The sequence below is a fragment of the Bidens hawaiensis genome, unplaced genomic scaffold (assembly GCF_021521415.1).
Source record: "Bidens hawaiensis isolate Kalapana, Puna unplaced genomic scaffold, B.hawaiensis_p1.1 tig00015228_1, whole genome shotgun sequence".
Taxonomy (NCBI): Eukaryota; Viridiplantae; Streptophyta; class Magnoliopsida; order Asterales; family Asteraceae; genus Bidens; species Bidens hawaiensis.
This window is the reverse complement of record NW_027492354.1, coordinates 59,372-69,605: the sequence shown is the minus strand read 5'-3', so window position 1 is coordinate 69,605 and position 10,234 is coordinate 59,372. Positions and strand designations below refer to the sequence as shown.

Sequence of the window (10,234 nt, the reverse complement as noted above, 5' to 3'; positions counted from 1 at the left end):
TAGCTAGCACCTTGATTCCTTCAAAGAAACTTGAAAAGAGATTGTATGTGTGTGTGTGTTTAGGTCACGGCTGCCAAGAGGAAGAGAGGGAGGGGGAAACGATCGTATGTAGGGGGTAGGGGATTAGGATTAGTTAATATCTAATTATAATTATTAATTTGTTACACTTAGCCCCCTTAACTTCTAGTAAATCAATTTCTAGTATAAACAATAGACTTTTGCTTCTTGAATTAATGTCTTACATATAAATATCAAGTAATACATAGACTTAGCACATATTTATCAAATAATTATTGTTTTGATATTTGTCGTTTGTTCACCAACGGTTTGAGTCGACTCGTGTGTGTTTCGGTGCAATTCCGAAAGACTACTTGTGTAGTGATTGTAATGCGTAATTTAAAACCCTAATTTAAATGTAATGAGATATGCGTTACAGTTCGTGTGATATTAAGTTTGAATTAACGGAGTTCGGATTAACGGAGTTAACTTGAAATTGACGAGTGTCACACAAACAGTTGAAACTAAGTCCACCATTTTCTTTCTTTTCTGCCCATACACACATTCAAATTCAATAACCCAACTTTCTTTCTTTCTTTTCTGCTTCAACGATTAACAAGCAAGCAGGCACAAGCTGGAGCTCGATAGCTAAACGAACTTTATTTGGGGCTCGAGCATGAGAAATCAAACGAGCTTTTTATCTCGAGTAGCTCATATTTTTATACAATAGTTTTTTACACAACCCAATTATAATCAAGTAAACCCATATAAAAATTAAATTATTTAAACTCAACAAAATACTCTTTTTACTTAAGGCCCAAAGAAAATTTCATCTTCGACTCTAAATTTTTTTTTTGCTTTCTCAGAGCCGGCCCTAGTAGTAGAAAAGCTAATGACACTGCCCAATTTAGTTCACTGTGACATCATAACTTCGATGCGTAACTCTATCATTAAATAAATAAATAAACTCTGTCACTAAATAAATATGTAAACTTAATTAATATAGATTTATTATAGGGTGAGTTGGAGAAAGAATGAATATCGGTGAAGTTTAAAAGTTAGAAAATTAATTATACGCTCGTGATCATTCAAAAAGGAACAATATATTATTACATACAAAATATATATTTAAAAACATAATATAGTATATTTAAATATATGCTAAAAGTAAAATTCTGTGCTTATATATGTTAGAGTTTTCCTAGGGTTTTTTAATTCTAAGAAACAAAAGAGCTGTGTTCATAATATTGGTACTTGTTCTTATTTGTGTGTGTTATATTATTACATATAATGTTATTTGTTAATTACCATCTACTTAAATTCTTACATTGATCAACAGCTAGAGAACATAATGGATTTGAAGGTTACTAGCTACCGGATGCAATGAAACGTTCTTCGCCAAGGAATAATATTATGAAAAAAAATGACTCTGAGTTTGCTAATGAACTTACCTACCGCGACTGGATGGTACTCATATTTCATTTCGTCACGTTCGTTTTTAATATTTGACACAAATTAATAAATTACATGTAAACTTTTTTTTGTTTTTTTTTGTTTTGTAGGTTTAGTATCCGTCTGCGCTTACTTCCATCGAACAGATTGTGACTAATGCCAAGGGAAAGCAGACAGCGTTGTTTCTAGACTACGATGGAACGTTATCCCCGATTGTTGACAATCCTGATCATGCCTTTATGACAGATGTTGTGAGTAAAATCTAATATCTAATATCTAGTTTAGTTCATTTAATACACGAGTTCAATGTTTTTAATACATACTCGTAAACAGATGCGTGGCGTTGTTAGAAACGTGGCAAAGTACATTCCAACAGCTATTGTTAGTGGTAGAAGCCGCGCAAAGGTACATTATAAATTATATAATTGTTATTTTGTCATTAACTTATATAAAAATTATGGTTTTAATTGATTATATGTTTTTTCAGGTATACAACTTTGTAGGATTAAAAGAACCACATTATGCTGGTAGTCACGACATGGACATATCCGGTCCGGTCCAAGGAAGCTTGTACCAGCCTGCTACAGAATTACTACCAACGATCAAGAAGGTTAGTATTTCAAACTTGTTTAGAATTTTGTAGCAATAGCTTTCGGTTTTATAATACTTATTGCGCGTGCGTATTTTGAAACAGGCTTTTGTGTCACTTGTTGAGATCATGAAGAATATAGAATGAGCAAATGTTGAAGATAACATGTTTAGTGTCTCGGTGCACTACTGCAACGCGGATGAAAAGGTAACGCGTTAATATTATATTATTATGTAAGGCCCCGAACCCGATAGCCCTACTTTAACGTCGGATTTACTCATAAACACAGTTCTTAAAATAAGAGTTAATTAAAACTTTTGCGGAAATGTTAACTTAAAGCATTTGTTACAAAACATTAATCTTTTCTTTGATACCATAGCACAAAACATTATATTTAAAACATCATTTCTTCCAGCTCCAGATGCCAGTCATTCAATCCATGCCATGTGCCATCCTCATGCTAGTTCTTTAGTCTGATCACATGCGTGCATACTAAAAGTCAGCTATGTTGAGTGAGTTCTAGTTAATCAAGCAACTTATCATACAACCACTATATACATTATATACGTATCCGAAGACACATAGCCCACTGCCTAGCATGTTCCTGCTTAACCACTTGGTTACGTCCACAGCTTAGCCACTTAATTACCCATACAGCTTAGCCACTTAAATTACCCTTACAGCTTAGCCACTTAAATTACCCTTACAGCTTAGCCACTTATGCCACTTTATGCCACTTTGTGTCACTTTATGCCACTTTAATAACGAGGGCATGCATAGACTCACTCTACCACGTACTCATGTTATGCCCCTAACACTATTACTAGACCTCTATCCACTTCTATCTCACTCTACCTCTACTTTTCTATAACCCACTTCCTACCAGTACATTATTTACATAATAAGCAAGTCACATAATAGCAATTATACACACAATAACCACTTGACAGCCCCTATCCTTGACGATACGTGCAATATCCGAAGATCGTTCATGCACCGACAAACATTATATAATAGCTACCATGTATAACATCTATAGCATACACTTACCACTTAAGGTAAGTGTATTCACACTTCACATCGAGTATACACACAGCCCCGAAAACATAACTCGGTTACTTCTTCCGTTAATAGTTATCCCTCCTTGAGCTGTGCGCGACTAACTGTTTAATAATTTCAATATCAAATACTTCTCTAGCCATTCTCATTGCTACTTAATTAATCTTACGCGTCTAAGCCGGTTTTACTTCATTGAATCATTACCCGGTTAGTTAATCGTTACTCGTTAACCCTTTAAGGTATCTTTCATAAATTATCAAAGTTCAAGGACTATTATGTTATTATCTCATTCTTTCAAGTCCAAGGAATGTTTTGTCATTCTGCCAAACTTCCAATTCGTTATCCACTCCGTAACGAATTGGACTATATAACGAATGTAAGGCCCCGTTCCCGGTGCCTCAACTTAACGTCGGATTTACTCATAAATACAGTTCTACAAATCAGAGTTTATTAAAAATTTCGCGGAATATAAAACTTTAACCTTTTATTACAAAACATTTAATCTTTTATTTAAAACCATAACCTAAATCATCGTATTAAAACATCATTTCTTCCATCTTCAAATGTCAGCCGTTCGATCCATGCCATGTGCCAACCTCATGCTAGCTCTTTAATCATATTCACCTGCGTGCATACTAAAAGTCAGCAACGCTGAGTGAGTCCTAGTTAATCAGGCGACATACAATACATACACATATCTTACATACACACATATCTTAACCTTGTATAAATATCCATAAGAGGATCGTCACATAATATCTATTAAAAGAACTATTACTATTACCCCTACTATTTATATTCTCCATAGAAGGACACTCTATATATATATTCTCCATAGAAGGAACATCCTATATACTTCCATAGAATGAACACTAGGCTTTCCATTAAAGGAACACTATGCTTTCCATCAAAGGAACACTGGGCTTTCCATTAAAGGAACTCTATGCTTTCCATCAAAGGAACACGGGGCTTTCCATTAAAGGAACACTATGCTTACCATTTAAGGAACACTCTATATATTATCCGTAGAGGGAACTCTATATATAAGTTATCATTTAATATCCATATAAGGAGACAATCGTCACTATTCTTGGCAATACATGCAATATCCGAAGATCGTTCATGTATTGACAAGTAATCATCCTCGCATTACATACAATATCCATATCTTTATTTATAACCTAACGGTACGTGCAATATCCGAAGATCGTTCACGTATCGACAAACAAATCATTCGTATCAATCACATATATCATACTTGGTATACACTTACCATTCAAGGTAAGTGTATTAACTATCACATTGAGTATGCACACAGCCGCGAAAACATAACAAGGAAGTGGGGATAGAAACTCACCTGAATGCGGTTACGTTCACCGTTTATCATAATCCCTTTCTTGAGCTGTGCACGGCTAACTATATAATATTTACATGTATCAATTAACTATTACTACCCATATCGTATTTCTATCTTTATATAACCCACAACGAACGGGGTCCGGGGGGCAGCGCCCCTGGCAGCGGGGTCCAAGGGGCAAAGCCCCTAGCTGGGGTTAAGCTGCCAGGTCAGCTTGGAAAAATTTTATTTTCATTAACTGTCTTATCACATTTTCCATTAACATTTTGAATTATTTTCTAAGTTGGGCTTATTTGCTAAGCCTAAGATAATGTGCCAGTTTGTTGTATATTAGATATGGGCTTAGCCCAACCGTCCATTAACCACTTAGGCCCGCTAGGATCAGGCCCAAACAGAAACAGGGCCAGCCAAGAACTCTAAGCAGAGAACCCCAGTTGACCGAAAACCCAAGTTTGACTAAGATCCATCCTTAGCCGAGAACCCATGTTTTCGGCCGAGAACCCTGACTGAGAACACAAGGTTGCCGAGAACCTTCCTGGCCGAGAACTCTTGTTGACTGCCTGGTTGACCGAGAACCACAAGGGTTGACCAAGGATCTTCACAGTTGGCCGAAAACCCCCCGCTCGGCTCATTTTTCTATCTTAGGTTCCCACCTTGCCCAGCTAACTTGTTCTATGGTTCAAATCATGAACCTTTAATCCTTTATTATCATCGTTCATATCGTTAACACCCATTACTATCACGGCTTCAAGATCTATCTCGTTCTAGGCATAAAGCTTAGACCTTTATGGGTTTAAAACGTTCTAGGCTAGTCTAGGGTTCATCTTTGAGCCGTATACCATCATAAGGCCATTAGGTTCATTTTAATCATCAAGTTTGTATTTTTATGAGACATCTAGGTCTAATCTACTCTAGGGTCAAATTTCATGGAAAATCGTTCATAAAAATGTAACATTTAATCATAGGGAACATACCTTTTGATGTTTCTAGGTTACGGTTTAGCTCGATGTTCGATGATGATCTTTTATCTAGCTTGAGTAATCACTATCTAGCGATAATAGGCTTGGTCTTGACCTTGGTTCTCACTCTCTATCTTACGGCCGAAAAGGAAAGGTTAGGTGTATGTGTTTTAGGTTTAGAGAGAGAATAAGATGGATAAGATGGATGGAAATGGAAAGATTTAGGGTTTAAGGGGTATTTATACTCCCTTAAGCCCATTGACCTAAAGCTCATCTTTCCTTTTTAGTCCATGATTAATTCTCTTTAATTAGCCTACTTATCTTTCCCTTTTCACCATTCTACTATTTATTTATTAACTTAAGTAACTTTTCCATTATAAGAAATAATATGTAAAATATTATTATTTAAAAATTCAGGATGTTACAACGAACCATTCCTCATAACGAAGTAGACCTCAATGGTTTGGTTAATAGCGAACTGGACCCTTAAACGAACTGAACCCTTAACGAACTAGGGTTCATTCGTCAGTTCTCCCTTGACGAACTGCTTAACGAATTGGACTTAGTTCGTCATTCATTCCCTTAACGAACTACCTCTAGTTCGTTATCCCATCTTAACGGAATGTTTCCAATTCGTCATCTCAGCTTAACGAATGGGCATAACGAATTACTTGTTAATTCGTTATATCTTCGTTAACGAATCAGAGTTAGTTCGTTACGCTCCCGCTAACGAACTAGGGTTTCGTCAGAACATTCCCTGACACCATTTAACCTCGTACCAGAATCTCTGGCGCCGCCATTGCCGGAATAACGGGATCTCGCCGGAAAAGCTAGATCTCACTGATTTCACCACCATTTTCACCGTTTTTCGTTTCATTCGATCCATATCTGAGCTAGGGTGACCCCTAAACTCATCTTAGGTTCGGTTTATACCCGATTCCATCCAGATCTCATGACTTTGATGGTTTAACGGTGCCAGCTCGTCGTTTCGTGACTAAATCTAACGAGTTTGAGTATAAACAACATCATACTATCATTACCTCGGGTCGGAAATCAATTCTTCTTCTATTTCGACTAGAGAGAGAAAGTAGGATGAGAGAGAGAGCTAAGTGTGTGTTTTGGTGGTGTATGGAATATGTGTAAATGAAAGGATTAAGGCATAATGAAGGTATTTATGTGATGGGTCATGGGCTTAAGCCCATGGTCTATCTTCCTTCCATTTTAACCCAAGTCCATTACCCATATGACTTACCCCAACACAAGCCCGACTCGTATTAACTCCTACTTTATTTAATTATTTCCCGGCTAACCCGAGTAAACTTTCTCACCAACATTAAATAATATAATTAATATTATCTTAAAAATTTCGGGATGTTACATATTATTTGCTTATCTAGATTTTAGTATCTAATTATTTTTTTGATAATTACAGAATTGGGAAACAATAGTACTATATGTTGAAGACACTATGAAAAATTATCCACGTTTGCGATTGACACACGGGCGAATGGTATGAACTATGAAGCTTCCACTTCACAAGTAAATTTGTTCATATTTAGTTTGCTTAATAACTTTTGTTTTGTTTTTATAAATCTTAGGTTTTAGAGGTCCGCCCCGTGCTTAACTGGGACAAGGGGAAGGCTGTTGATTTCTTTCTTAAATCACTAGGTTAGTAAAGAGTTCAGTTTTCATGAAAAGTAATCGTTTATATTTATATAACGTATTAGCTAAATGGTGTTTTGCATGCTTAAGTAACCGTAATTATGTGCTCCCTATATATATAGGGGATGACGAAACTAATGAAGATGCATTCAAGGTAAACATAATTATTATTACTCCATATAATAGTTTTTTTAATGCATAAAACCTTTTTAAATTGTCGTATTTAAAAACGTTAAAACAGTATTTAAGCCAAGAGTGTGGTCGCGGTTATGGGATCTTGGTGACTCCTGCCCAGAGAGAAACAAGTGCGTATTATTCTCTTAGGGATACATCATAGGTTTGGTTATTGCCTTGCATAATAAATTATTTAAACCTTATTAATGTTTTAATGAATTAATAGATGTATAAATTTGGTTTGCACATGTGATTGAGTTTATCAACTTACTAGCGAATAGCGTTGCATAAGAAGCCCGTTTTATGATCTGATGACTCGTAATATGTATGGATTAAAAAAACTATTATATGGAGTAATAATAAAAACCATCATGTAAATTAATAAACTTCGCGTTAATCTTGCTTCTTAAAGGTGACTAAAGCGAAACAAAAATGGTGGCGGCGTACGGTGGTGAAGGTACAACAGCGAATAGTAGCAACAAGGTGTTCCGGCGGCTGCAGTTGGGCGGCGGTGACCGGAAAAACGGGTCATGATGTGTGGGTAAAAGTTTGTGCATTAAGTGTTTTATATTGTGTGTTTTACTTGTTTATATGTATCGAACACAAATACTTTGATAGGTTTAATGTTTACAGGTGTGTGGAGCATAACGGAGTTTAAAATATACTATTTAGAGACATTTACGAGCATGATTTGAAGTCTCAAGAAAAATCGGAGCCACTACACAAGTGTTAGAAATGAAAAGAAACAAGTTGGTTGAAATTCAGCCCCCAGAGTAAGCTACTCCGGGATCAGAGTAACCTACTCTGGATGCCAAAATTGACTCAGAGTAAGGCATTCAGATTCAGAGTAAGGGATTTCCAACCAGAGTAAGTTACGCCAGGGGTTAGAGTAGCTTACGCTGATACGCGAAATTCAGATTTAAAGCATAGGCCCAGCTTCTATATAAAGCATAAAACCCTAAATCGTGAGGGGGTTCATCCCAGCCGTTTTTTGACTTCTTGGAGGCCATCATACACCATCCTAACACCTACCAATCACCACAATCATCCATGTTCTCATCATCTCAATCAAAAATCAAGATCTTCAAGATGCATATGCTAGGCTAAAGCCTTTGTGACCATCTCCGGGCGTAGGGTTGTGTTTGTGGTTAGAATCTTTGGTATTTTGAACCTTAATATTGGATTTAGATTTGGTTAATCATTCGGTTAGTTGAATCTTTACATTTGTTTATGCATTTAACAGTTTTTCGTAATTGAATGTTTTGTGTTTTTATCAGTTTATTGATTTGTGGTCATCAACTTTTAGGATTAAGTTCTTTAAGTCATTGGCCCGTTTATCATCAACCATTAAATCACTTACATTTATCAAACCCTAAAACTGGTAATCAATTAGATTATTATTCAACTATGCCAACTGTTCGGATTAAGTTTTGACAATCAACAGAGCCAAATATTTAGTCTTTTGCTTATTAATTCAAACAAAGAGATTTCCGAATAGGTTTAACTACTTGTCCAACTTGCTTCACAACCTGAAACCTGGAGATTGTTATTTCCTCATAACTGTTTACAAATCAAAGTAACATTGTTTTTGCTTAACAAATATTTCAAACCGCTTGACATCGTCTGTCCACTTAGTTTAATATTTTATAAATTATGAACTTGATTAGCACTTTCCACTGATTCCCTGTGGATTCGACACCTTACTTGCCCTTGCTAGTAAAGGTAATTTATAAATGTTTTTGATTGACCTTTCGACATCGATCAAAATGGCGCCGTTTCCGGGGAATCAACGCGCAAAGTGCTAGTTTAGTGTTTTGTTTACTTTTAGTTTTATTTTATTTTTGTCAGTTTTACGTTTGGTATTTGTGTGTTTCATGTGTGTAGGTAACTCAGGATGACGTGGAGTTGGGTCTCTGACCCACATGAAGGATATAAGGCCGTGGAGGACGATGACTCGTACCGTACACATTCATATCATGGCCCACCTTCACCAAACTCTCAAGGCTTCAACAAGTCAGATAACCAAAGGAGCTTCAACCCGCAGGGTCGCAACTTGCGGTACCAAAATTATTCATCGCCTCAATCTGATTGTAAGGGTTATTATGGGTCAACAACAGGTAACCATGAAAACTTGTATCAAAGCAATTCTCAATCTCAGAAGTGAATTAATTTTTACTAGTTTGAGGATGATTCGGAGTATGATAGTGAAGGGTCCAATACGCCAAGTTTTGTAAGTTATCATGGGAGGATGACTACTACTACTACTACCATGATCATCCTCAACCAATATACGAGGAAATCCCTCAACATTATAATCATGGTGGTACATATCAAAGAAATTATCAAGAAGATTCATCGGATAACAAAGAAGTCTTGGAAAGATGTTATGGATTTTCTGAAGGAGATGAAGAGAGATCAAGAAGCTCACAATCAGGTTTTAAATCAGAGGTTAGAACTTCAAGAAACTTATAATGCTGCCCAAGATGAACTGATGAGTCAACTATTGAAGATGTGGCCCAAATGAAATGAAATGGGGAGCAGTTGGCTAGTGGTGCCATGGTTGATGAGGAAGTGATAGAAGAGGCTCGTGATCTTTCAGAGAATGAATTTGAGGATCTGGTTTTGAAGAATAATACCACACCAATTCCTCTTGTTACCGAAGAGCCAATAAATGCATCAGTTGTGGTTGATGAGGAGGATATAAAGAGGGAGAGTTCGGATCTTTTGGGGTATGAAGTTGAATGTTTAGACCCGATTGAAGACTTAGTAACCTTTAAAGAACCGGTGACTGAAGTAACCTAGCCAGTCGTTCTCCATTTTGGTCACGCATATAAATAAAGATTGGGGTGATGGTGCAAGTTCAAAGAAGAGGAAAGTGAGTATGGAAGACCTTGAACAAAATATGGTGAAGTGGCCTTGTATTTGGTTTACACACATGTCCACCACAGAGAAGAAGGTATGGGAACAAAATTTTAATTACCGAGC

The 10,234-nt window shown here is 36.4% G+C and overlaps 1 pseudogene; it reads left to right on the top strand.

The window, feature by feature from the left end:
* Positions 1–1,031: 1,031 nt before the first annotated feature.
* On the top strand, positions 1,032–7,412 carry LOC143548700 (trehalose-phosphate phosphatase A-like; annotated as a pseudogene).
* Positions 7,413–10,234: the final 2,822 nt, after the last annotated feature.